General features: G+C 39.1%; 1 long non-coding RNA gene across 4 annotated transcripts; it reads right to left on the reverse strand.

The window, feature by feature from the left end:
* Nucleotides 1–26,471, reverse strand: LOC112979578 (uncharacterized). Of its 4 annotated transcripts, XR_003258210.2 has the most exons (6): nt 26,191–26,471; nt 9,803–9,889; nt 9,223–9,398; nt 5,447–6,256; nt 2,135–2,205; nt 1–77 (listed from the first exon to the last, which is right to left on the reverse strand). It is a non-coding gene; the product is annotated as an uncharacterized LOC112979578 (long non-coding RNA). The 4 variants fall into 4 exon arrangements; XR_010387729.1 differs by lacking the exon at nt 2,135–2,205 and having other exon boundaries at nt 26,191–26,470; XR_003258208.2 differs by lacking the exon at nt 5,447–6,256 and having other exon boundaries at nt 26,191–26,378.
* Between the last annotated feature and the right edge of the window lie 582 nt (nt 26,472–27,053).

Genomic DNA, 27,053 nt, shown 5'->3' on the forward strand with positions numbered 1-27,053 from the left:
TTCTTTTTCTTTTTCTTTTTCTTTTTCATTGTGATAGGAGAGTTAGCATGTGATAGGGTGCCCTCTGCTTTTCATCCCTGTATTTTCCATACAAAGTACAATTATATTTTAAATTACAAGCTGGATATATCTGCAACTTAAAGATACATAACAGGAAGAAAGACTTCACATAAAGGATTACAAATTTACTCCTAGTGTCTCAATTAAAATCCTTTTCATCATGAGAAAGTGGTTACCATCAGACAAAAAGGAAACAAGGAAACAAATGGAACAGAGCAGAAAGCTTTTATGATAGAGATTGGACTGAAATACTCAATACCTTTATATATCTTATTAAAGACTAGACAGAAAGATCAAAGAAAAATCATTATATAAATAACCCATCATGAAATGCTCTTATTTAGAGGGAGAGAATTAACAGTGGGGGTTATTTGTTTATTTTTCATTCTTTTTTATTTAATGATTTAATGCACAGCACAAAAAAAAAATTAATGTTATGTATGTCCCCTTATACTAAATATTTGCATCGCTGCTGATGCAGCAGGCATATACAGTTTATTTTAAATTAAAACATCATCACAGTCTTTGAACAAATATCAATATCGTTATCTCTGTCAGTGATTCCATCTCTGCTTAAAATCGTAATGACACTTGTTTACTTATGTTAAACCTCCTGTTCCAGAAAATTACCAAATTTGTTGTGACACATAAACTGGATAGGAAGTGTTTTTTTGTTAAAGGGACAAAACTGTCTCTTGGGACAACACGGACAAAACTCTCATTTCTCAACATTCAAGTAAATATCTACTAGTGACTGTTCTATAGATGGCACTCATGCCTCTAAGCAAGAAGCACAGATCTAAGTTCGAGTGAAGAATATTAAAAAGAAATACTTTGATCCAAAGGAAATTTCCTAAAACAGATCGACAACTGGCTGAGAAATATGAAGGCATTTTTTCTTCTCATTTATAGATTTGGGATATAGGACTGTAAAACAGCAACAAAAATATGTCTGCAATAGAGAAGAAATGGTGGGTAATAAACTATTTTATGTGCCTTTGCTTCAAACAGTTATATATACTGTAAGGTCTGCCATAATTTTCTGGAATAATGAGAGAGAAAGTGTGAAGAAAGGGTTGCAAGCAGTCATATTTTTAGTCAGTGAAGCTGCAGTAGAGCCAGATAACATAACAGAGTCTGTCATAATTTGTGCTGGTTGGTCAAATTGTTCTTAGGCTTGCTGGCTTGTAGTAGTGCTGTTCTGATACAAGCTTAACAGCAATTTCTTGCATTTTCCTAGAATATACAGTGCCTATAACTTTTGCAAGAGAGAAGTTTAAACCAAAACACTAAATGTGCATTTAATGTTTTAGCAAAAACTGAAAGCTGTTTTTCACTGAAAGCAGCTAGGAGAAATTCTCTCATCCGAAAACCATCTTAATAGGATGTCTGAATAGAAAAGCGTCCAGCAGGTATCTGTCATCTTCAGTAATAAGAATATCTTTGGCTGAGTTTTGACTGTTTATTATATAATTAAAAGAATAACAATGTGCAACATGCAGATTTGAGAGAAAGCCATGAAATTTTCCCAGCAGGCTGCTCTGCAAATCTAAAAGATCAGGAGTGCTCTTCAGACTATTTCAACTTAAAAATAAAAGTCCTAACTGCTACATCTCAGTACAAATGGGGTCATATATCACATATCAAATATCTCAGCACAATCCCTGTAGAAATAAACCTGTCTTAGGGCTCTTCTGAAGTGATGAAGCTGAAAAGGCCTCTGCAAAGACAAACCCTTGGGTCTTGGAGCACCTGGTCTTAACTGGCTGTGTTTCAAACACAGTCATGAGGAGTGAAGATCCTCCCTAACAAAAGTATTACCAGGAGACTGTATATGATGTAAGATGTGTTTAGGCATTTGAATTGTTCATACCACTTTATGTGGTGTAAACTTAGATCTGAGAAAGACAATTGCTTTCTGCAAGATAAAGGGGAAAAAGTGAGTCTACTATTCCATTGACTTCAAAAGAAACTAGGCTTTGTTCAGAAACCCTGAATTAGGCCCATAAATATAAATTGAAATATGCTAAAGCAGGACAAAGTGAAGCAAAAAGATTAAAGCATTAACACTCACAGTTACAAAACCCACAAAGGCGGCAGAAGCTGCTCACATTGTTCTGTCTCTAGCAGTAGCAGTTGCAAATGCTGTAAAAAGGAATAAGAAACCAAAGCAAGTACAGCTTGCTCCTTCCTTCAAAATAGCCTCTTTACCTCTGGGGATCAGTGAGTTAGGGTCTTCCTAAGACAGAAGTTACAACCATGATGTGTCTTCTTGTTTTTGAAGCCATACATGCCTTTAGCATCCACAACAAGTAGTGGCACGTGAATTCTATATATTATTGTATATGCTTTTTCTATGCAAAGTAATTATGCAGTCTTTGAAAAATAATGTATTTTTTTTGCTTTTGAGAATTCTCCCTGGTTGTTGCACTGGGAACCCTCTAGTTCTTCTGTGTTATTAGAAACAATAAACAACCTTTCTCTCATCATGTTATTGACACCTCTCAATATACCCACTCACCTTCTTTCTTCTCTTTTTTTTTTCTCCAGATTGTAGAATCCAAGCATATTCAATCCCACCCCATATGGAAGTAATTTTGGATCTCTGCTCATCCTTATCTCCCTTGTTCTGTTACATAATTTTTCAGATTGAGTAGTCAATATTGTGGTCAATACTGAAGATATGAGTTCTTAGTGGTTTTATATAGGGCTTGATGTTTTGTTCTTTATTCCTTTCCAAATAATTCATTATGTTCTACTTCTCTTTTGCCTGGTGCTGAGAACTGAGCTGGTGTTTTCAGAAAATGACCCACAAAGACTCCAGGATTACTTTTCTGCATTGAAATAGCTAATTGAAAGCCCACAGCTCTATATATTTATGAGTAGAGCCATATTCTTCATGTGCATTACTTTGCATTCATCAATAGTGAGTTTCATCTGCCATTTTAATTCCCAGTCATTTGGTATCGTGAACACTTTCTCCAGATCCTCGGCCAACTATAGTTCTGAGTGTCCTGAATAGTATTGTGCGACCAGTAAGCTTTCTGATTTCATTTGTGAGGCTATTGAAGGGATTTCTATAGAAATCAGACAGTATAGAAGGAAACTGGTGCTGAAAGATGTGGTAAATACATAGTCACATGTTGAAAATACTATCAGAAGGTCATGGTCAAAGACTCCTACAAATCTAACAATTTTATCATTTGCAAGTGTGCCCCATTGTCTATTCATGTCATGTTGCCCCATTCTCAGCCATTCTCAGGTCTTCATAGGTGCTTTTCTCGTTACTCCTACTGGCTAGGTCTATACATTGTTGTAGAACTCCTTTTAGGAAAACAAACAAACAAAAAAGTGCAATGGGGAAAAATAAATAATAAAAGCATTTCTTGGCTCTATAGGTGCTGACGATAAATCCTATTTCCTTCCCCCAGAACAAAAAATGATACTTCATGGAATAGCCAAAAGTCAACAACAGAATTTGCCACCAAGTGGGGGTGAATTTGCCAGCAAAGAGAGATGAATCTGATGGACTGGTGGAATGACCATGGTGGACAGGAATAATTGCTTTGAGTTTTGGATAGCAATAATGTTTCATAGGCACCTCCAAAAAAATTCTGGTTATGGTGTCTACCCTTCTCTGAGATTGAAACTGAACTAAGATTCATAGGTATGTACACTGAGGAGATCATAATATATATTGCAAAAATGGTTGTATCTTGCACCATTCACTAGTGCTTCTAGATCTGTATTGGGAAGCACAACTTAGTAATCCTCAGAGGAAGAAGCGAGGTGCAAGGAAGAAAGGAAGCATGTTGCTCTACTCTGAATAACAGTGAATACTTGAGCAATCCCAGTTCAGAGTTTGAAAAGCCAGATCCTTATATAAAATCTCATGAAAAGATACGTACTATGGTGAAGAGATTGAAGCAGGAGGAAGGGTGTCTGAGAGCATCCGAGGCAGAAGTTTTACAGAAAAATTGATAGACATAGTATCAGGAAAAATATTGTGTTTGTTATTCTAATGTATTCCTGGTTTTGTACTTTTACTGTAAGATTTCAGCTTGTTAAGGGTTTCTCATATGTTGCTGACATCACATAGTCAGAAACTGAGCGTGACACTTGAAAATGTGAAAGTACTTCAAGTGCTGTGAACTGTCTGTTTCTCTTCCTTTACTGACCTTCTGGATGTTTTAAACCTATGTGATTATTTCAGACTCAAAACTCAGGCCTAACTATAGATACAAAGGCCAGCTTCATAGATGTCTGCATGTTGGAGGACTACAGTTATTCTTTTTTGTTCCTGGGGTGATAGAAATTCAGATAGCTACACAGAAAGTTAGAATTAAGGAAGCTACACCTTTCCCCTGCTTTTATTTCCTTTTGCTCCTTGGTTCCTACAGTCCAGTGACTCCACATCATCTCTGTTGATGATACCTGCCAAGGGCTATACAGCTGTAGACATGAATGGTCACGGTCAATAAAGCCTTTCAGAGTCATGGCATGGGTAGGACAGGGAAGTGGTACAAAAGTATTCATACATAGCTGCATGCAGTAGTGAGAAAAGGTATATGACGTGATAGTGGATGTTTCAGGTTGTTGGAGATGTGACTGTTCAGGTATAATTGCAGCCTGTATACCAGTGACCAGCAGATGATCCTGACCATTAGTATTAGGAGTGTGAAGGCTGCTTGTCTTGGTTTACAGCAATGTGGGGAGCAAGCACCAACTTGCATTTCCTGGTCTATGTCAGTGCTCTTTCCTGCTTGGGTTTCTATGGGCAATCAGCAGCCTTCAGGGTGGAATAGCTGAAGTCGGGCTTTACACCGGTGTATCTACAAGTTGTAGGTGAAACTCCAGCTCCTGCAAGCTGATCCAAATGAGTGAGACTCTGGCCTAGGCAGACATAAAAGGGCTGCACTTAGGCCAGCTTTGTGTTAGATTTGCAATACCCAGTAGTTTTAACTTTCTTTGTTTCCTAACTCTTCCCTCTCCTTTCTGCCTACACAGGCTCATTCCTTGCTCTTCAGAAGGCTAGCACCTTTTTTCCCTGTCACGGGATGACTGAGAGACTCTCTGGGAGCTACAAGAGCATTCTGGATTCTGCCATGCATAAACCAGTGGTGAAATGTTAACTTGTGGCAGCTTTACTTCCACCTGCAAAAGTTAAAAGAGTGGGTCAAGAGCTCCTTTCCCAACCCTTTTCCTTCCCAACCGTTCTTGTGTGGCAGCAGCCTGACGTCCTTAAAGCGAGAGAGGAAAAGAAAGCAAAAAGGGAGGAAAAAAACCTAGGCTGGAAACTCAATCCATATTAAAATGCAACTGGAAGGAAAAAACATCAAAGAACAGAATTTGGAGATTTAGCAATGCTGTTGCGATGTTTGCTTACCCATAAAAGGCCTTTATACGTGCAAGTGAATTGTGTAAGCATTTAAAACAGTCCTTTCTGGAAAGAAATGCTCATCAAGTTTTTTCAGCAGAGGCAAAACGTCCTAATATGAGTTAGCTTTAGATAGGATATTCTGTGATGATGATGATATGGAGTCGTAGACAGTCACATTCCTCTTCAGTTTTTTCTAACACTAAATGAGCAGCTTTATTACTACTGTTATGAAAATGATATTATCTTCTAAAGATGTCAGCTCCTGTTTTTCTTGCTCTCTTAGCTTCCTCTTACAGCTTTTCACCAATATATTTTACAGGCCTGTCTTTCTTGATTAGTCCCTTTTATATATTTAAATCTTTGGGATAGAAATTCTTTAATCTGTAGTTCCAGTCTTTGTGATACAAAATTTCTTTTTTGCCACGGAAGACAGATTCCTCAGGTTTACTCTTACTGTGTTAGCAGTGTGTCCCAGCAGAATACAGCTGGACAGTTTTTCCCTATTCTCCTCAAGGTAAGCCTTCTGAAATTTTGTTCTTTCTATATGAAATTTGGATTTTTGGAGGTCATGTTCAAAAGTTCTATTTCCACTGCTGCATGGGTGTTACAATTTGAATATCTCTAGTACCCATGCTCAGCAATTGGCCACTTCTTATCTGAAATGTATTTTCCATGATGTATCTGGTGAGGTTGGTACATCATGGTTCATCTGCGAACCCCAATATATAGAGAAGAGTGGAGGCTCAGGGAACATGTCTGTTCAGTTTCCTCTATCTTCGCCAAAATATTTTCTTTTTCAGATATTTTCTTTCTTTTCTAGAGAAAGAAAAAGGCAAATATTTTCAGTGCAAAGGCAGGCAGCCAGAGAAAATCAAATTTCAACCCCAGCCTCGAGTATACATTTAAGCAGAAAACGAAAACAAAGAACCTTCAAAAAACAGTTGCATGACTTTCAAGCAAATCATGTTATCCATGGAAGACCAACTCATTTTTTTGCAATATTTTGTTGTACACTGAATTGAGATGACTAACTTTTTTCTATGTAATGAGCAGTATTGACTGAGACAATATTTTATCAAAAGACTCCCTCCAGTGCTTTCTAAGAGTGCTATACTGCATTAAGTGAAATGTTAGATATAACTTTGGGTCAGAAAGCTGTTTTGACTAGTGTCAAAAAATTTGTTTTGAAGTCTTCACTCCTGCATGTGTAAGAGATTAGGGGAGGAGAGCATGTTCAAACTGGGAAGATAACATGGAAAACAAGAATCTGATGCTATGAAAATTTAAACCAGCATAACTAATATTTAGGGGAATATTTACATGTTAGGAAAAAAAATTAGCAATTACTCAAAAGGCACCTATTTAAATCACTGTCCTTTCAAGAGGTTAGATCAGCATATGCTGTCAAGAGGCTTGTGTTGTGGTTTTTGTAGTACTCTTAGCCTAATTAACAAATGCATTACTGGCATAAGTGAGCCTCGAACAATTGCCAGTCAGAACACTCAGACTGAAGCCACCAGGGAACACTGGATAGCAATAAAAAGCCATGGCTGCTTATTTTTAATTCTTTGGAGGGCCAATTCAAACAGCAAATGTAATTACAATTCTGTAAATAAAACACCCGAAAGCACTCCTTCTGGCATTAGTATGCATATCTTTGATATTTGTTTAACAAATGATCAAGTAGCCCTTTTTCTGTGTTGCTTCCTATTTAAGGGTTTTGCAAATTTGAAAAGCAGTGCTGAAAATACCATAGAGGTGTTTAGGCTTTCTTTTTTAAATGCATTGGAAAATAGTTCATTTGTTTTGTGGTAGAGCCTGAATGTGATTTTCTACTTCAAGTACATTAAGCAAAAGAGGCAGTTTTGGGTCCACATCACTATGTTTTAAGACCAGCTTTTTCCTGATTATGTGGAAGCATGATAAAGTCAAAATTATTTTAAAGGGAGATGATAACATTTGATCATCAATATGTTAAACTAAATGATCACTGCTCCTGCTATCTTTTTGCTTACCACAAACACAAGAGTCAAAAAGAAAGCAGAAAACTTTTGCTGTCCTTCAGATGCGATGTACTTTCCCATTACCTGACATACAGAGTGTCTCAGCAGGATGTTATCCTACTTTGTAGTATTCTGTGCAGGAGGCAGGCTTGCTGTGGTAGGTTAATTTAGAGAAAGAGGGAAAGTGGCTAAAGCACAGCAAGATGTGATCATAAATTGATAATGTTCAATGGACTGTGACTGTGAGAGCTGCTATTGGTGTTTCAGGTCAGCATAATCCCTAGACTTGGTTTAATTTCAAAAATGGCAGCCATATATGTCGGGTGCAAGTGGAAGAACACAAAAGTCTTGGGGGGGAGAGAAAGCTCTTGGAGAGATGAAGGCAGAAAAGAGAAAAGGGGAGAAAGAATTCCATAATAAGGCAAAAGTGGGGTAAATTGTCCTCCATCTGAACATGATTAAGTAATAGCACAATAACATTAATAATATAATCAATTCCTGTATTAGAGATGAACATTATGAATTTTTCAAATTTTTACTGAGGCATTCCTGTTTTTGCTCCAACTTTGAGACTTAACTGACAACTTTTTTCTACCAGCTGAATAGGTGGTTGAAAAATGGGATCAGCTCTCATTAAGATGAAGAACAGATACATGTTGAAAAGCTCTTTTTGTCCTCCTCCTGATCTCTGCACCCAGTCTGTTTTCATAGTTTTGGTTTGTTTTTAAAAAAACAGAAGCCTCCTGTTGGGCTACCAAAATCCATATTTATCGACTCTTTTAATTTCAACATTGCTGAACAGCCAGTGCTTCACATCTACTTTAAAAGTCACCCTACATTCTCAATACCTCAAATCATACCAAACTGCAAATTTGTGCAGCAGGCACAAATATTTTTCTTGTATTTCTTGGTTTTTTTTTAAAATCAGTCTTACTGCTGGAACATATTTACATTTCTGAATTTATGACTGAGGGAAGCTCTGTAATTTGTCTGCTTACAGTTTTCTTTTACTTGCTCTTTTGAAGTGGCCTGGTGGGGCAGAAGGAAGGCTGGCTGCTTGTTTATCCTGTCCTGGCTGGTTTGCTTTACATCTGTTAGAGTCTTCCTAGGAAGGTGAAGGACTGCTCTTCCATTACGAGAAGCAGCCTGCTCGGTCAGGGGTGCTTTGGAAATGCAGTGTGGGACAAGGCAAGAGAGTGGCCTCACAGAATTCCCCCTTTTGGTACACGGGAAGCCAGTGGCAGGGTTTACTTCCTTTGCCTTTGCTCTATGGTCATGCTGCATATGGTAGCTCTCATCAATTTTTTTATGTTGCAAATCAGCCCACTGAACTTGATGTGAATTAAAAATAACCTTAAAAAAGGGTTATTTGTAACTCGAATCATTTCAGAGAATTGATTTACAGTATGGCCTCTGAAACAGTCTGGACAGTGCTGAATGGACAGTGAACTAGTGTGTGAGAACAACTGTTTGTGAGAAAAAGCCATTTAATTTGACTTTGCTGCCAAGGTTGATGTATCTGGTACTCCTGCCCTGAGACAGACAGCAAGCAGGGTACTCAAGCATGAGAACTGGCAGGGGTGCCTCTGAAAGGAGCAGGAGTCCTGCCTGTAGCGGAGAGCAAACCCAAAGGGGATGGACGGAAAGTGGCTTTTCTTGGGACCCTCAGGGACTGTGTAGGACTGCTGCAACTGGAGAAGCCAGTGAAAAGACTGGAGAGAAAGGTCAATTCTGCAGAAAGACAGTGCATGGACTTATTTTTTCAAACCTTTATCTCACCTGTTTTGTTTTTCCCAGTGGATATGAATGTTCCCTGCTGGAGAGAGCAGCTTATTCTGGTTTCATTCGCTGATAGCCTCAGGACTGGGAGGCCTGTGGTATGCTCACGGCAGGGCGGACCAGGGGGCAGGTCACACCGCCCAATTTTGATTGGTGTGAGATCTCCTCATAGGGGGCTGCAAGAGTTCATGAAGGCTAAATGTTAAGGTAACACACAGAAAAAACTAATCTAGACACACGCAGAAGTATGTCTTCCTCTCAGCAGGTGGGTGGTGGTAGGGAGGAACTAGATCTTGGTGGTGGAGACACCACTGATCGGCTGAGCTCACTCCAGACCAAGAATTAATGTATCTGTACCGGGGCAGCACTGAATCTGTGAAGTAATATTATTTTAGTTGCAAAGCTAACACAGCAAGACCCCTGGGTTAAGGCTGACATCAGAGACTTGCCCTCTGGTGTTTACCATCCAGGGATCTTGAAGTTAGGGGAATTGATATAAAAAGCATCTAACTCCTCATCTAACTTTTGGATCTTATCTTTAAGCTCTGCTGAAACTCAGACTATGTATTCTCTAACTTACCTTGATTATTGCTGTAGCCGAAGCTGCTGTGTGATATTATTGTGGTGTCTTCTGACTTTGTATCCAAGCCCCCAGTGCATGTCACAGCTGGAAAAGAAGGTGGTGGTCAGAGACTGTCAGTCAATATATCTGTGGTGAAAGCCGTCACCCGGCGTGTGAAAGACTGGGAGTCGATTCTGCCTTGAAAGTATTTGAGCCTGCATGTTCAGCTCTCATATAAATGATTTAACTACTGTACAGGAGATACTCTAGAGATTTTGAGATGTTTATTTTAATATTTACCATCTGTTCCATTTTGCATAAAGTAATAAATCCTTATTGGGTGTAATTCTACAGAGCAGTGGTTACAGCAGATAACGCGGTTCTACTTCCTGCTTCAATGACCGATGCACGATACTTTCACTGACAAGTGGGAAGTACAACAGCTAAGTGCCTACACTCTACTCATTCACTCAGATATTGCCCTTTTTGTCAAAATCCCACATCAGCCAGAGTTTGCTTCAGATCTTACTATAGCTCCTCCTTGAAGTAAGCACACACCAGTAGGTTTTGTGAGAGCTAGAACTAGGTTTTGTCAGAGTACAAGGTAAAGCAATGAACATTTTAGAAATAGAGACATACAGAAATGCAGACTGGGTGGGTGAAAAAGAACAAGAAACTACAAGGGATTAAAAAAGAAATCTCTTCCTCTGTCTACAGTATCTTGTCAGGGCATCTCCTCTCCTTTCTGTCCCTAGGAAAAGTCTTCCCCCATAGTCTACCTATGTGTCTGATGCTTGAGCTCTCTCTGTATGTGTCCCTTAACCTCTTAAAAATGCTTTTCTGTATTTATACTTTCAGAAGTTTTCTCTCATCCAGGATGCTGCAAATAGACAGCCTTACCCTTTTCTGCCCAATCATGGCCTTTAAAAGTTGCTTAAGGGAACATCTAGAGAGCAACAAACAGATAATCAATTCCCCTGTCTTATAGCTGCTTTTGATTTTTTTGCTATGGCAGAAATGATTTCTTCAAAAGGTGAAATTACTTTTTCCCCCAGGCATGTGATCTGGCTACGGATCTACTTACTACTCTTTTTCAACCTAACTTGATTTTCTGGATAGTAGAGCTGGTTCTCTGTATCTCTTCTCTTGTTTACCTCAGTCACCACAGAAGGAAAAAAGAAAGGTAAAGCCTAAGTGCCTGTCCTGTTTCTCATTTTCTAGAAGCACCAGGAAAGTTAGTTGCCCCCTCTTCTTCCAGGGGCCCAGATATATGCTCTGGAGTTCAGCATAAGCTGGAAAAGCCAGCTGAGAAACATCTGATTCTAAACTTAATACTACCAGTATCTGAGCCTCTTAGTTCACAGCTAGATTGCTTGGATATATTCAGAAGCTTAGCCATGATCAGATATTTGATGTGATTCTGTGTTTTAGTTTTATAGGTTTATAGTTTTATATTTTCAATTTATTTCCTGAAGTTTTGTTTTAGGACTTTTGCCTCTCTTCTGTAGTGTCACAGAATCACAGAATCACAGAATGGTTAAGGCTGGAAGAGACTTCTGGAGATCATCCAGTCCAATCCCCTTGCTCAAGCAGGGTCACCTAGAGCATGTTACCCAGGACCCTGTCCAAATGGCTTTTGAATAGCTCCAAGGATGGAGACTCCACAGCCTCTCTGGGCAGCCTGTTCCAGTGCTCAGACCTTTCTGCATTTCGATTTGTGCCCATTGCCTCCCATCCTATCTCTGGGCACCATGGAAAAGAGTCCGGCCCCATCGTCTTTATGTCCTCCCTTCAGATACTTATACACACCACCTCAGTCTTCTCCTCTCCAGGCTGAACAGGCCCAGCTCTCTCAGCCTTTCCTCATAGGAGAGGTGCTCCAGTCCCTTCATCATTCTAGTAGCTCTTTGCTGGACTTACTCCAGTAGCTCCATATCTCTCTTGTATTGAGGAGCCTAGAACCAGACACAGTACTCCAGATGTGGCCTCATCAGGGCTGAGGAGAAGGGGAGGATTATCTCTCTTGACCTACTGGCAATGCTCTGCCTAATGCAGCCCAGGATACAATTGGCCTTCTTGGCCACAAGTGCATACTGGTGGCTCATGGTCAACTTGTCCACCAGGACTCCCAGGTCCTTCCCTGCAGAGTTGCTTTTCAGCAGGTCAGTCCCCAGCCTGTACTGATGCATATTCCTTCCCAGGTGCTGGGCTCTGCACTTCCCTTTATTGAACTTTGTAAGGTTCTCCTCTGCCCATCTCTCCAGCCTGTCAAGGTCCTTCTGAATGGCAGCACAGCCCTTTGGTGTATCAGCCATTCATCCCAGTTTTGAATCATCAGCAAACTTGCTGAGGATGCATGCTGTCCCTTCATCCAGGTCACTGATGAATAAGTTGAACAGGATTGGACCCAATATTAACCCCTGGGGTACGCTTGCTAGCTACAGGCTTCCCACTAGACTTTGAGCCACTGGGCACAACCCTCTGAGCTCAGCCATTCAGCTAGCTCTCAATCCACCTCACTGTCCACTTATCTAGCCTGCGCTGCCTCAGCTTCCTATAAGGAGACAGTGTCAAAAGCCTTCCTGAAGTCAAGGTAGACAACATGCACTGCTCTCTCTTCATCTACCCAGCCAGTCATTCCATCAGAGAAGGCTATCAGCTTGATTAAGCATGATTTCCCCTTTGTGAATCCATGCTGACTACTCCTGATTATCTTCTTGTCCTTCATGTGCTTGGAAATGGTATGTGGGATGAGCAGTTCTTTCACCTTCCCAGGGATTGGGGTGAGGCTGACTGGCCTGTAGTTCCCTGGGTCTTCCTTCTTGCCCTTTTTTGAAGTCTGGAGTGACATCTGCTTTCTTCCAGTCCTTCCAGGCACCTCTCCTGACTGCCATGACCTTTCAAAGATGATCAAAAGTGGCCTTGCAATGACATTAGCCAGCTCCCTCAGCACTTGTGAGTGGGTGTTCTCCATCAGAGCCCATGGACTTGTGTATGTGGACATAGTGGGCACACTTTAAAAGTTTAAAAGTTTTATCAAGTTTGTAAGAGAGAAAATTTTCAGAATTCCAAGCAAGGACTTCCCTTGAACTCATTTCTTAAAAACAAGATAGAACTTTCTAACTCTTAGATTCACTTTCAACAGTTTTACCCATGATGACTGAATATGAAAAGTGATGATTTTCATTATTTCTGTTAAAATAAGGTATGAAATAACTGTTACAAAAGTTAAAAAGCCTTGGTAAATATTCAGATAAGCAGTCTACTTAATCTGAAAGATGTGTTATCTGAGAAATAATATGTAATGTTCAGATGCTGATTGTGCATTTCATTTATCAAAATATGAGTAGGAGTAAATATAAGAACAAGTATGTTAAGAAACAGTTTTGCTCCATTTCAGTATATCCACTATTTTTTGTTTTATATAAAAGCACAGTTACATAGTTAGATGTTTATGAACAACCCCATAGATTCACAGCACAGTATTTTATGCTGACCTTTTACATTTTTTTTTCTCTGAGGAGAAATGTGACAAGTATGTGATGTCAGGTAATAAATTCGTTTTTACAGAGCAGCAGCTTAATTTGCAGATGTGACACATTTGACACTTGCTCGGAATGAACTGTAAGCTTTTCTTTATAGGGGCTTTATGGCAGGCAAAAGAATGGCAAAAGAATCTCTTAGATTCTTTTGGAAATTATTCTATCAGTTTAGAACTTGAGTTGCTGGGATGACGTAAACTGGAGTTAAAATAAATTGTTTCAAATATAGTTCTTTGGGTCTTCCAGTAAGCACAAAAAGACTTTGGAGCAAGTCTGCACGACATCCTTTTGGAATTAGGTCAGAAAATGATGGTCTTCTGTACTTCATTTTTGACCATTACAATTTAAAAAGTTAAACTATAGATTTGTCATCCCAAAGATTGTGTTCCTGGCTTCATTGTGGACACTTTCATCTGTGAGGTTTTATTTGTATACATGTTCTATTGAACACTTTTTCCCCTAAAAAACATTGAATATAACTATGTGCAGACATTGAAGATATCTAAGCATCTTTGGCTTTCTGAGTCCAGTGAAAGAGGATTTATATTTTTTTTCTTACTTATTTCCTCATTTCAAAAGTTTAGAGTTGTATATAAACATTCCCAGAAGCAGGATGTTTAATTGCTAGCTTTCACAGAGAAGACAACTTATGCAAACTGAGCAAGTGCAGATGGCTGAGGAATTAGCGGTGTGGTGGGTTTATAAGGAAGCATACAGAGTCACACCTCTATCCCTGCTGTGTTGAATGGCTCTGTTTATGTGGAGCAGATCCACACTCCCACAGAGGAAGAGACACTGATGATCCCATCAAAGTATTGATGGTGATTCCTCACTAGTATTGCAGAAGCCATGGGTGCATTGCTGTGCACCAAAAGGCACATATAAATAGAAAGCTGGCAATTACCAGGGACCATCCTCTTCTCTTTCTCTCAGGGATCACTGGATATCCCCCCATTAAGACAGTTGCACTCTATACTGCTATTGTAGGGGATTATAAAAACTGTGAAAATTTACCCAGCTAATGTAATCAGACACATACAGCCTCCATGGAAACATAGACTGAGTTTTCTTTTCTATTTTAATGACTCCTCACGTGTTTTTGTGCATCCTTAACATGCACCAAAGTCAATGATCTAATTTGCAAAGTGCTCAACACATCCTCTAGTTAATTACCAAGGCTATCTTTGAATTACTTGTTCTATACCAGAAGGCAAGGTGCTTTTTTTTTCTTTGTGTGGTCTCTGTTCATAGCAATAAAAATCATGAGTTGGCTCTGCAAGGATTGCAAGATTGTTTTAAGAACAGTGACTTTGAATGCTTTTTTTTACGTTTAATTTTTTCATTTTTCTATGTATTTGGATTTTTGAGCTTTTTAAAAGCTTTCCTTCTGATCAGAATTTTTTCATCATCCCATAGCTAGAAGCTGGAATGCTAAATATCATGAGACACAGCATAAAATCACAAGAACTGGCAAAACCAAAGCTTTCTTTTTCCTCAGGACTATGTTGATCCTGCATAGGCTCACTTTTACAAACAGTGATTTGCGGAGGAATTGGGAAGACAGGAAAATTCATATAAACAAATACTTTCTTTTTCTCTTCTACATTTCTTTACTTGTTTCCCTAGGCAGTCTTCACAGGTATCTGATAAGAAAAAGATCTTTCCTACACAGAAATAAAGCATTTAAGTACAACCTCTGAGAAAGATGAGAGAAAACAATTGGTACTTGAAGCATCTGACTGTATTGTGCTTGAAAGCACAAAATTACAGATAACACTGAAAAGTGAAGAAACACTACTGATAGCAGGGTATGGAGTCAGTATGCCCAATGGTGGTTACCTCTTGAGCCACATGAAGCAGGTGGAGAGGAAACTGTTCACTGTCTCTTATTCAAGACCTGGGGGGCATCAAATAAAACAAGCAGGTAGCTGGTTCAGAACAGACAAGAGGAGGTTTTTTTTTTTTTTTTGCAATGCATAGCTAATAGTAGAACTGATTGCCACAGAACACTGCAGATGCTAAATTCACACATGGATTCAAGAAGTAGTTAGACAAACTCATGGCAGAAAAAAATCCATCAAGAATAAACGTAGACAAGGTTCCTCCTGTGGGTTAGGAAATCCCTGACCCCTAGATCTCAAGAGCATGGGAAGCCCATAGCTCCCAGATCTCTTTTTTTATGCTGGGCCTATGGTCTTACAGAAGGATAAAACTGACTTTGTTGGGGATGACTGGGATAGATGGGTCTTTCATGTGACCTAGTATGGTCATTCTTACATTGTTAGTAGAATTCTTATCAAACTTTTCATTATCTAACCTAGGCCAAAGACCCATGACTGAGACTGACTGTTCTTTCTGCTCTTTCAGGGCCAGATTTTCTTGTCATTACATTTTCTTCTTACTCAGCTTTTCAAAATAGAAGGCTTACTGTGCCAGCCAACCTGAAATTGCCTCTCTCATTGACTAGCAGGGGACTTCTGGTCTGTGCAAAGACAAAGTTGCCCCTAAATCTCATCACTTCTCACACATACAGCATATAGCAGCTCTCCTGTTCTGCTGTTGTTGCCAGATGTAGGTGATATGACAGGAGGAAATCAGGGAGACACGCACAGAAATGGACTACTTGAGAGCATAAGATATCTAGCTCATTCTTCCCCCACAAGAATGGGAAAGGCTGGCATTTGGAAAGAATATTGTGAAATCTCTAGCTATGTTTTCCTATATCTGTGTGTGCATGGTTATTTAAAAGAAGTGAGAAATCCTCTATTCGAGATGCAAAAATACAATTCCATATAGGATGCTACTGCTCTGAGTGGCAGAATGGAAGGAATAGGGAGGAAATAGGAAGAAGAATATGGACTACATGGTATAATTATATGAAGTTTATTTTTGTCTATTTTTGTCTATTAATCTGCAGGAACTTGGCATAACTTCCCAGTTACTCTGCTGCTTGGTTCCAAGGCCAGCTAGCAGAAATGAAAGAAAACTTGAACCATAGATCAGTCTCACAGCTACAGTACTTGGATAAACACAAAGAAAATGAAGGGATGGAAGTGGTTTTTCTTGTATGTGCTGGTTAAATTGATTTATATCTGTCTGCCACTGAAAGTCTGTTTTAAAACTAATGATTGTGGCTTCACATAGAATAGTTGATATTCTGACCCACATCCTAAGGGCCTCCTTCAGTCCTTAGCAAACAGAAATAAAAACGACCCCAGGAGCTAGCAGCCTCCACTGAGGTGCTGAATCAATGACACCTTCTTTGTCCAATTCTTTTTCTTTTTTAAAAAAAGGTGTTTGAGCTTTTTTTCCCCTTTTTCCTTCTTTTTTTTTTTTCAAATAATGCTTGAGGGCAAACTGTTCTACCTCTTCCCCTTTTGAATGTTGCTGATGTACCAGGTTCTTTCCAAGCTCCAATAACAGGCCACTACAGTATAACTGTCTGGGCTTGGCTGCCAATCTATAATGTTCTTGGCCATGATTAATCTGATAAATAATAAATATATCAATCTAGTCTTTTAGACAAGGACAAATTCTTATCAGCGGGGAGGCACGAGGCCTCTTTTACAGCTGCCTGTAGTGCTGGAATTAATTATTTAATGCTTAATTCTTCAGGAAATGAGAAAGTTTTGATTAATGTTGTCCAGTGTCATTTCTTGCTTGTTTGATATGTGTCAGATAATTTTTCCTCGGCAGTTGCTCTGAAGAAGCCAGAGGCTACTGTCACTGGGATCAGACACTGAATTTCTAGAGATTAATTGAAGTGAAAATTTAGAGAAATGCACCATAAGTGCTTGCCCAAGATAACCTTTCACAGGCTAAATTTAGCTTCCTTTGGTAATGTTAGCCTCCTATTGCCCTGGTGTAAAACATTTATTTTTAATGCTGTGAGAAACCTATTTTATTTCCTGGGATTTTTTTCGCCCTTTTTTCTTAACACCAGTTATGTCAGCATGATTAAAACATTTAGGGCTTGAATCTCCTCCCCTTCACACCACTATAATTCTGTGGCTGCCATGGAGTTCACTATAATGTTTATTGGTTTAGGACAGAAGGGAATGGGCAACTAAAGCTGAGCTGTAAAATTAAAATCAGCACCATCTCCAGGCTGTGTTAGTTCTGGCTCTATGACAGAGGAAGCCTAAATGCTAGATGCTTGTTTCTCATGTTATTCAAGGTAATTCAGCTAGCCTCATCAGGCTAGCTTGTATTAGTGTGAATTAGATAGACATCACTTCTATATTCACCAGATGTTTTGTGCAAGATGGGATTTTCATTCAAATATCTAGATGTTTGGGGAAATTCTTCCAGTGCCTGTAGACAGTTACACTATTCTTTTTAAATCTGACTTTTAGTTTATCAGAAGAATATTTCTTTGTATACTCCAGAAAGCCTATTTCTCTTCCTTCCTGCAAATCTATCAGTGCAATGTAGTTAGCCTTAAAGAAAGACTCTCATCAAGCCAGAGGGTCTTATGAGGTTGTGATGGTTGCAAGCGTTAAAATAAAGAGGGCCACATATTGTTTTATATGTCACACTCTCAGCATATGGACTGGATATTCACATGGTTGTTTTCTCTCTATGACAGCTCCCACCAAAACTTTTTTTTTTTTTTTTTAACATTGATCTTTCCTATTCTTTAATTTGTGTCCATTACTATCTTCCTTTGCTGGTAAATAAGGGCTGAATTGTACCTAGCTGTCCCTCTTACTACTTTTTAAAATTTTGTAGATGCTAATGTGCATTAAATTCTTCTTTGAAGATTAACTTGCTTAAATCCTAACACGTTTTATCAGATTTCCTCTCACAAAAGTATAGGTACATGTAGGGATTCTTATGGACACATTTTTTTAAAATGTAATAATTCTGGGCTAGTAACATGTGACTACACATTTGGCTGGCAATTGTATACCACTGCTAGTGGTAAAAGCATTGCTCTAATCTAACTTCTTGATTCATTATTCATTACAGAAACAGGTTTTTGGTATGATTTAAGAGTTTTCATTAGAGATGTTGGGACAATTTCACGAACTCTTACTTATCATTTGGTTCTAAGAAGTAGAGTGGAGGAGTAAAACTATTACATTTGAAATATACCCATAAATAATCTACAAGATCTCTCCTAGATGTAGAAAAGTACTGAACTGAAATGTGCTGACCTAGGCTTTTTCACAGCTTTTGCCCAAATGTGCAGAGCTCTTGTGTCTGGCCTGGCAGGGAAAGCAAATGATAAAATTTTAAAGTTTGCTTACTTGCCTACAAGAAAAGGCTCAAACGTGAATGTTGCTGGTCTTTTTCCTCCAGAAAAGGTAACTGCTACAAGGAATTTTAGTTTAAGAGTAGAATTTTAAAAAATCTTTTCAGATTTGTTGCTGTATTTATTTTTTTTTCCAATGCCAGCTGTATCTTAGAATTCTAGGAAGGCTGATCACTAAGCAGGTGACATAATTGTAAGTATATGAATAATTGTGTAAGGTTCTTAAAAATATACTTTCCAGTTCTTCAGTTTATCGCATGGAACTCATGTGCACATGCACATATACACAGGGACTTGCCTACATTGAATATAAACAGCCTATATGAGAATTGGTAAATTATACAGATATTTTAAATTTGTGAAGAGATATTAATCATCATTTTATGTGGATTCCTTTTATACCTAAATACAGTCTGAGCCTTTGAAACACAGGCGGTGTCAGAAAACCTTCACATAAAAACCTCCTTGCATTTTTCTGACTAGTTTTTTGAATCTTGGGGGAATCTGATCTTTTTTTAAAATTTATTTGCAAAACCAAGCAAAAAAAAATGGCTTGAACTAATGAAAAATATGAAAATGGAAAACTATAAGAACTTGGGCTAAATCTTGGCTCATGAAAAAATAACTTATCCATCCTAAGTTAAATATGAGGCACAAGAAAAAGGTTTTCCAATATGCGAACGCAGCTTCAGAAGTTGAATTTGTTTAGGGAATTTGTATTTTCTGCTTCTTTCTTCAGGAACCTATTTGCATTTTAAATAATTAAAACATTAAAACTGAAAAATTTATAAATGAGAGCTGCAAAGAGAATCCTGCTTGGCAGACAATAGAAAAGAAATTATTACCCTGCTAGGTTTGCTTTAATGTCATATCTGTCACTCTCCCTAAGGTAGGTTCATTACCATACCAAGTGCACCTCCTGCCAGCCCCCCTCTGCACATACGTACTCTTTTTCTTCCACTCCCTGCCACTTAAGGACTTGGGATCTCCAGGGGACTTTGATCTCATTGTACACACTAACCCAAACAGAACCTCTGCTGTTCTCAATAATTTTTTCTTTCTTTTTTTCCTTTTTTTTAAAATAGGCGTGTGCGGGGGGGGGGGGGGGGGGGGAGGGGAGTGACTTTGTGTGAAGAGTGACAGAACGCTTTGTCCAGCGCAGCTTTGGCTGGTTGTAACAAGCGTCAGGACATTAGACACAACAAAAGCTGGATTGGCAGTATCATCAATCACAGGTCTGACAGTCGACTTCAGTTTGTTTGTTCCACTCTGCATAATAAGTGATTGGATCAGGTTTAATTAGATATTGGGTAATCAATCATTGCCAACAAGGCAACCCGGCTTGAGATCTAGATGTTGCAAAGGGGCGGGGGGGGGGGGGGGGAAGCAAATCTCATCCAGGGCGCATAAATACTCAAACATATAAGCACATAGGGTGAAGTTTTAGAGGAAAGGTATAAAGATGTCTGCAAGATGGCACATAATAGAATCGTTCACATCTGTACTACTTGTTACCAGACATCTGCAGTTTGACATTTTACTTTCGCTGCATAATTACTTTTCAAAATAATATAATATACTCACCTGAGGGAGAAAGACAAAGCAATTAAATTATACATAAGGTCCTTTTCTTCCCAACTCTTACCAAAAAGACCAGAAAAAAACAAAAAGAGAAAGAGAGAAAGAAAGAATAAGGATTAACATTCTTATGGCTATTTAAAGAAAAGGACAGAAAATTCCTCTTCCTGACCTCTGCTATGATGGTGAGTTCCACTACACATCTTGTCAAATCAGCTGCTCTGAGATTACAGTAAATGATACTGTCTATCTTATTTTGTAGTGTATACCTATAGATTAAGTCCCACACAATGAAGTGGGAGGAGTGATAGATGGAGCAAATTAATCCCATTAACATTAATTAATCCCATAAATTGAGACAAGAATTTTAAGAATTCTTTTAGAAGACCCGAAGGGAGGTGTGCTTGCATTTTTTATAAATAGGTAATGCTGATATAAATTAACACGGGGTGTGATGTATCCCTCATTAGCAAGGACCTCATTATCAGAGGCCATTTTAATGTGCCAAGTCTGGTATACACAAGGTAGATGCAAGTGATGCAATGCCTAACTCTAATGCTTTCTGCTGACTTAGAGTGCACAATGCTAAGGCAGATGAATTACGTTTCTGTACAATATGTGGGGTGAGGTATTTAAAAAAGAGGATTCAGATAAGCTGGCAAACTGAGAGAAGAGTCACCCACGCTCAGCAGCAGGAAACACTGAGACTTGAAACCCCTGAAAACTCAGCAGAACCAGGACATCCAAGAAAGAATTCGACCTGCTGGTATCTAGTGTTGTTTCCATTCTTTCTTTCTTTTGATGAATAACTGGCTATCTTGTGTGAACTGAAAAAGCTGCAGCTGGAGAGTTTGCTATTCACCCTGGCATATTCCAAGGTTCCCATCATAGGGCATGCTGTGAGGAGAGACATCTATTTGGGATAAAATCTCGGCTTCAAATTAGGATCAGGAAGGATTTCAGCCTGTATCTCCTGCATCCAAGGTGAATACTTCAGCTGAGGGTTCTGACAGCTTAGCATCTCACACATGGTTATGGCCTCAGGCCTTGAGACTCTTTCTGGTAGATACTGTCAAAGATCATGTTGAAAGAACTAAACCATTGACAGGATGTGACAATAACTGTTTCCTTTAAACCTTTAAACCAGAGCTGGAGGAGAAGCCTACCAGAGCATGGCGACTAAGGCCTCGTATAGCAAAAGAGCCAGTTTCCATTCCCTTTTCTGCAGCTCTTATTTCCAAAGTTTTGGGCTTTGAGGTAGCAGTGGAGAAGAGGTAGAAGGCATGGCCAGAGACCCTACCTCTCTATTAAAGCTGTGTCAATCTGGGGACAAGAATTCAAGGCTTGTTGATCCTAAAAACAACCAAGAGCAGTCACAGAGAGGCAACCTGTTTGATTTGATTTGAATATTTGTGGTCTGGTCTGGAATTCGCAGATGTTGTCTGGGCAGGGTGGAAAAAATATCTGATATATTATGGAACTGGTTATGAAATGGAAGGAAAATGAAGGCTGCAATAAACTCTTTCCTCTGCTCAGCCATGATGTGCTGCATTGGACGTTTCATATTTGATACACACTTTAATCTGACACCAGTGTAGTGATAGTCCACCGTTTTTTGTCCACTGGAGAAAGCTTTTGTCTTGATTTGTTGTGTAATGTATTGTACGTTTCATGATGTATCTGGATCAACTGCTGTGATTCCTAGACGTGGGAGCAGCCATCAAATTATCAGAACCAGCCATCATGTCATGCTAAAGAGATAGCCTCCCCAGACTCCTGTTCAGCCTCCTCAGCTGTAAATCTGGAATGGCCCAAGCTTTTTTCCTATGCAGTGAATGCCAAATTTATTTTCTTGCTGGTCAGACTAGTGAGATTGGACTCCTCTGTAATATTTAGAATGTAACTTTCTATTATCTGAGGCCCCTTTAATCTGTTTCTGTTGTCTCCCTACAAATTCACAGTTTGAAGCCAGAGCCACTAGATTTGCTAGTCTGATCTTCTTTTATCATAGAGCATTATATCTCACAGAGCTGACCTGTACTGAGTCTATAGCTTCCAGAAAAATAGTCAGACAGCTTTGATTTGAAGATGCGAAGAAACAGAAAGTTAATCATTCTGATAATCAAGTGGTTGTTCACTGCCAGTGTTTACAAAAATCTGTGCCTGCTTGTGTTTGTATCGTCTGCCTTCAGACTCACCCACAAAAGAGGTGACAAAAATATCTGAAATATGCCCTGGTCCCTTCTTGGAACTATAGATATACAAGGGCCTGTTTTTTTTTTTTGTTTTGTTTTGTTTTGTTTTTTTTAACATTAATGTTTATTGGCATATAAGGCATAGAAGGTTGTTCTCAGGTTGCCACATCTGGTCCCCTGCTCCAGCAAGCCATCAGGTTGCAGAATTGCACTCAGGTACAGAGTTTATCTGACCTCTGGCACCACCAAAACCATGTACCAAAACACTGTCCAGCATCTCTGCCTACCAAACAGGGAACGTGTTTTTTTCATTCCTGGGATATTAGCTAGCTCAGCACGTGCACAGTTCTATGAGCATATGAAACTTTTAACAGTTGTTTGTCTAAACGCATGATGATGTTCATGAAGTCACTTAAATTATGACCAAAAATAGCTAAAAGGTCTGTGATTTTGTTTCGTACTGATCTTTCTATTTCAGACTGATTTTCCAATCGCATTTAAATGTAGCTGTTCAGCTGTCCTCACCTCCCTAATTTTGTCAAAAAAAATCAAAGAAGAACATTTTGGTAGTTTTGAAACAAAGATTTCCTCAAAATTTCTTATAGCCAGTTTTATATCACACACATATTAATGGACTTTCACCAGTGTTTATGTGCAGTGCTAGATTTTAAACTCCTGGGATTGATTTGCAAAGTGTTTTATGTGATTTGGAAAGCTACGAGGAGCTAAGAACAAGAGCCAGTGTGTTGGGAGCCCAAATGCAATCTGCTTGGCAGTCCTAGAGATCTTTTGAATATCATGACAGGAAACTGCTTGCCAAACTGTGCAGGAGCTGAAGATGCTGGGATTTTTGGCTGTCAATCCCCGTTGGACTGACACTCAGGCTTCTGGGGAGTCAGACGGATAAGCAGGCACGAGACCTGACTAAACTGGGTTGCAACCTCATTTAATTTAAAATGTGAAATGCTTACACTGTAATGAGTGCAAGAGATCCAGCAGTCAAAGGGAAACACATTCTTTTGAAGAGCTTTCCAAAAGCTCGTTTTATTAGCACTACCATTACTACTTGTGCAACAAGTACTATACCGTTTGTATCCCAGGGCTCAAATAAAGACCAGCACTCCATTTTGTTAGGCTGTAGGCATATCTGGTAGCTCACAGACTGCCTCTTTCACTCTCTCACAGTAACTTTGGGGAGTTCATATATAGTACCACTGGTAATTGGGTCTCTAATCCGTCTGTTAACTGTTCAAATGACTTTGCTTTACTCAGGAATTCTGTGACAAAATAGTCTGTTATCTCCTCCTAGACTCCCTTTATTCCTTGGCACTGTATAGAGAAGGCTTCTTTTTCTCTCATTGCTGCTCCACTGCGAGTAATCATACAGCATGTGAAAGGAGCTCTGCCCACAGTCTTCTCCGGTTCTTATTCCTTTTCCCTGAAAAGCACTTTCACAGCTGCAAACTCTGAAATGGCACTTTCATCGACACTTCTCTGGCAGTATCTACTTCCAAAGCTTGGAAAAGAAAAAGCATTCATGAAAGATCTCCTTGAAGCTGATGTCATTGTCTTAGTGAGAGAAAGAATAAATGAAACGGTGTTTGGACAAAGCAGTGACTGCTTGTTAAATGGAAAACAAAAACACAGTGTGAAAAAAGAAATATTTTGATAATATATTTACTAATTTGGCTCAGTTAGAAGTTACTTGAAATTGAATTATAGCATGTTTTTTTCAGAGAGGAAATAGTTTTTAAGTTGGCAGTGTCTCGCAAGATGATCTTACAATAAAATCATGACGATTTCACAGGACTTGAATAACCAGTTATTTGGTTGTCAAGTTTTTATAAATCTGTTCCTGCTTTCTTTAGCAAAGAACTCTTCTGAGTGCTGTACTTCAGGTTTATTTTACAGTGAAGTATGTGTGATCCCAGGCATACTACATATTTGTGATCCCCTTAACTACATTCTTTTTCCTATTTGAATTTATGTATGTCTTGCCTGTGTACAAATCCTGAAAAAATAACCTGAGTTGGCAGTTTGAACACTTCCAAAAGAGTCCCACTTTAACTATCTTCCCTCTGGGTCATATGGTTTAAAGATATTTCTGACTGTCCTCAGAGCTCATTTTCTTTAATCCTGGATTAGCCTTGTTGCCCTCCTTTACCTTTCCAAGTACTGCAAAGTCCTCTGCGCTCCTCCTCCCTCCCCCAGTGTAGTAAGGACAAAAGAACATAATACTCAAAATGATTTAAATTTTGACCAGAGCAATTCATAATCTCAGCATATCCTCCCTCGATTTATAAACTTGCCTAATATTTCATTGGCCTATGCAGGAGAACACTTTTTCTACAGCATCTTGAGATTCTTAGAGAGCAGATGACAATTGTGTCAAGGGCCTTATGGTGTCTCCAGCAATCTTGTCTTCTCTTGAATGTTCTTGCATATGGACTTGAGCTAATATCCAGTGACCACCTATATCATGAAAATAACTGCAGTAAATTCCTTAAGACAGTCATTTACTAATTGTAACAACTGCTCGCCACTACTGAGCTGTAGGTTGTGTAGGTATAATATTCAGAAGGCATTTGGGCATTTGCAAAGATGATAATGAAACAAGGTCTCTGACAGTATTGTTTTGGGTCCAGAAAAATACATAATTATATAGTAAAGAGGCTTCAAATTGAGAAGCTGTGTTACATAATATCTTGTGAATAACAGATATAATAAGTGGAATTTCTAGGTTTTTATACTTCTTTTTCTAATCTAGAATAGTAACAAGAGGATTAAAGACTGCTTCCATAACACCTGCTTGTCACATTGACTTGAAAAATACCATTAAAAAAGCATTCATCTTCTCCCTGCAAGTGCAGAATTGCTGAATATTAACAACACATTCAACAGATATAAACAACACATTCAAATTATGTGGCTTCAACTTCATAATGAAGACCCTCAGACCACGAAAATAAGTGGCAAAACAGAAATCACACTTTTTCACAACCATGAAAATAACCTTCAGTAAGTCTGCAGTGACACTGATGGCTTAAGCAATTGTTACCTAACAGAAGAGGGTAAACACCTTCCATGCACCTGCACGTTGGTAATATTCTTAGCACTGAATACCATCTTATAAACAAATATTATGTTTCTACAAAATATTAAAAAACAGAGCAAAAATAACAGCATTTAAACCAAAAGAACCAGTCAGGACAAACAACCAACCAAACTTATGTGTAACACATAGAACATGCCTTCGTGTCTGCTATTACCTGTGTATATGAAATTACAGTTAGTGTTTACACATATTTTAATGTCTTGAGACATCGACCCCAAGTTTAGTAAAGAATATTTCATAAGGTGGTTTGGTCTCGTTACTAACTCTCTTCCCCACCTAATTAGTGGAAGGATTTCCTGATGCAAAAGAGGAAAGCAGGGCCCTGAAGTGGACGTAAGCGAGCCAGAGAGAGATGTGAAGAAGATGAAGCTGGGTGAGAATTTGCACTCTGGCCACTGAGCCAGCAGCCGGTGCAGATGAGACAGTGTTACAAGTTTACAACAGCTGCCAACTAATGTTTGATCAGGGATAAAATATGCCAAGGTGACAACATCTTGCTCCCCTGCATTTCAGGGACTGTCATTAAAAATGCAGCAAGGCTCGTACAGGCCCAGAAGGTCCTATGTTCTCTCAAGATACAAGGGAGAGAGACAAGTTCACAAGATGTCAAGAACAATATCCATTTGTGTTTACTATGCAAACCCGCTGAGTAACCTTTCTATGCATGTTTGTACTAAGGACCACTGAGAATTTAGGGGGAAGAAAAAAAAGCTACTTACGATGTGGAGGGAGAAGCAGCAGGGGAGACATACACGTATTTGGGAAATGGAAAGATGCGTCTTCATGGCTTCTCTGATAAAGAAATGCAGGATTAAATGAGATATATACATACACACACACACACACACACACAGACACACACACACAGACACGTATAGACACAGAGAACCAGAAAAGCTGCAGTACTGCTACAAGTTTGTGTCTGTGTCCTCTTCCCTCCTCCCCTTTTAATAATATATTGATGTAAGCAGCTTGCGCATGCCAAACAAATTCTCTGCACAAAAAGTCAACTGTCGGAACGAGGCTCATCAATCTGGCAAAGCGCGCTCAGGTAGAAACGCCTCTCGGGGAGCCAGCCCCAGCAGCCGTGCTGCTTGACAGAAAGGGACTGCTCCGTTTCACAGGCTCATAAATGTTTATTGAAGAGCCTTTCTGCCAGTTTACAGAAAAAGCAGCTGTTCAGCAGGAACGCTGGTAGTTCATTTCCCAGTGATATTACAGAAGGCTTTTGTGGATAATTGAACTGTGGGAAGTTTTGTTGTTGAAATGGCACAGACAGCTAGCCAAATTCACTCAATCAGCGCCTCTTTACCAGTATAGCAACCACAGCAAATCCAGTGGTGTTCAGTTTGAATTTCTTTGCTGTAGTTCTCTGTGAGGCATGTTGTGCATTGCTTTCCCACATTTCTTACATTGCCTCATCATTTTCTCTTCTCTGAGGTGGAGGGAGAAGAGAAAATGTATTTATTTTTCTGCTGCAGAAATGACTTTCCCATGGAGAACAAAGATAGATACACATTTTTAGCGGTGCTATGCAATGTTTTCAAGCAACCACAAAAGGTATCCCTAACAGTTGAATTGG

Source organism: Dromaius novaehollandiae, chromosome 2, assembly GCF_036370855.1.
Source record: "Dromaius novaehollandiae isolate bDroNov1 chromosome 2, bDroNov1.hap1, whole genome shotgun sequence".
In the NCBI taxonomy this organism is placed as follows: Eukaryota; Metazoa; Chordata; class Aves; order Casuariiformes; family Dromaiidae; genus Dromaius; species Dromaius novaehollandiae.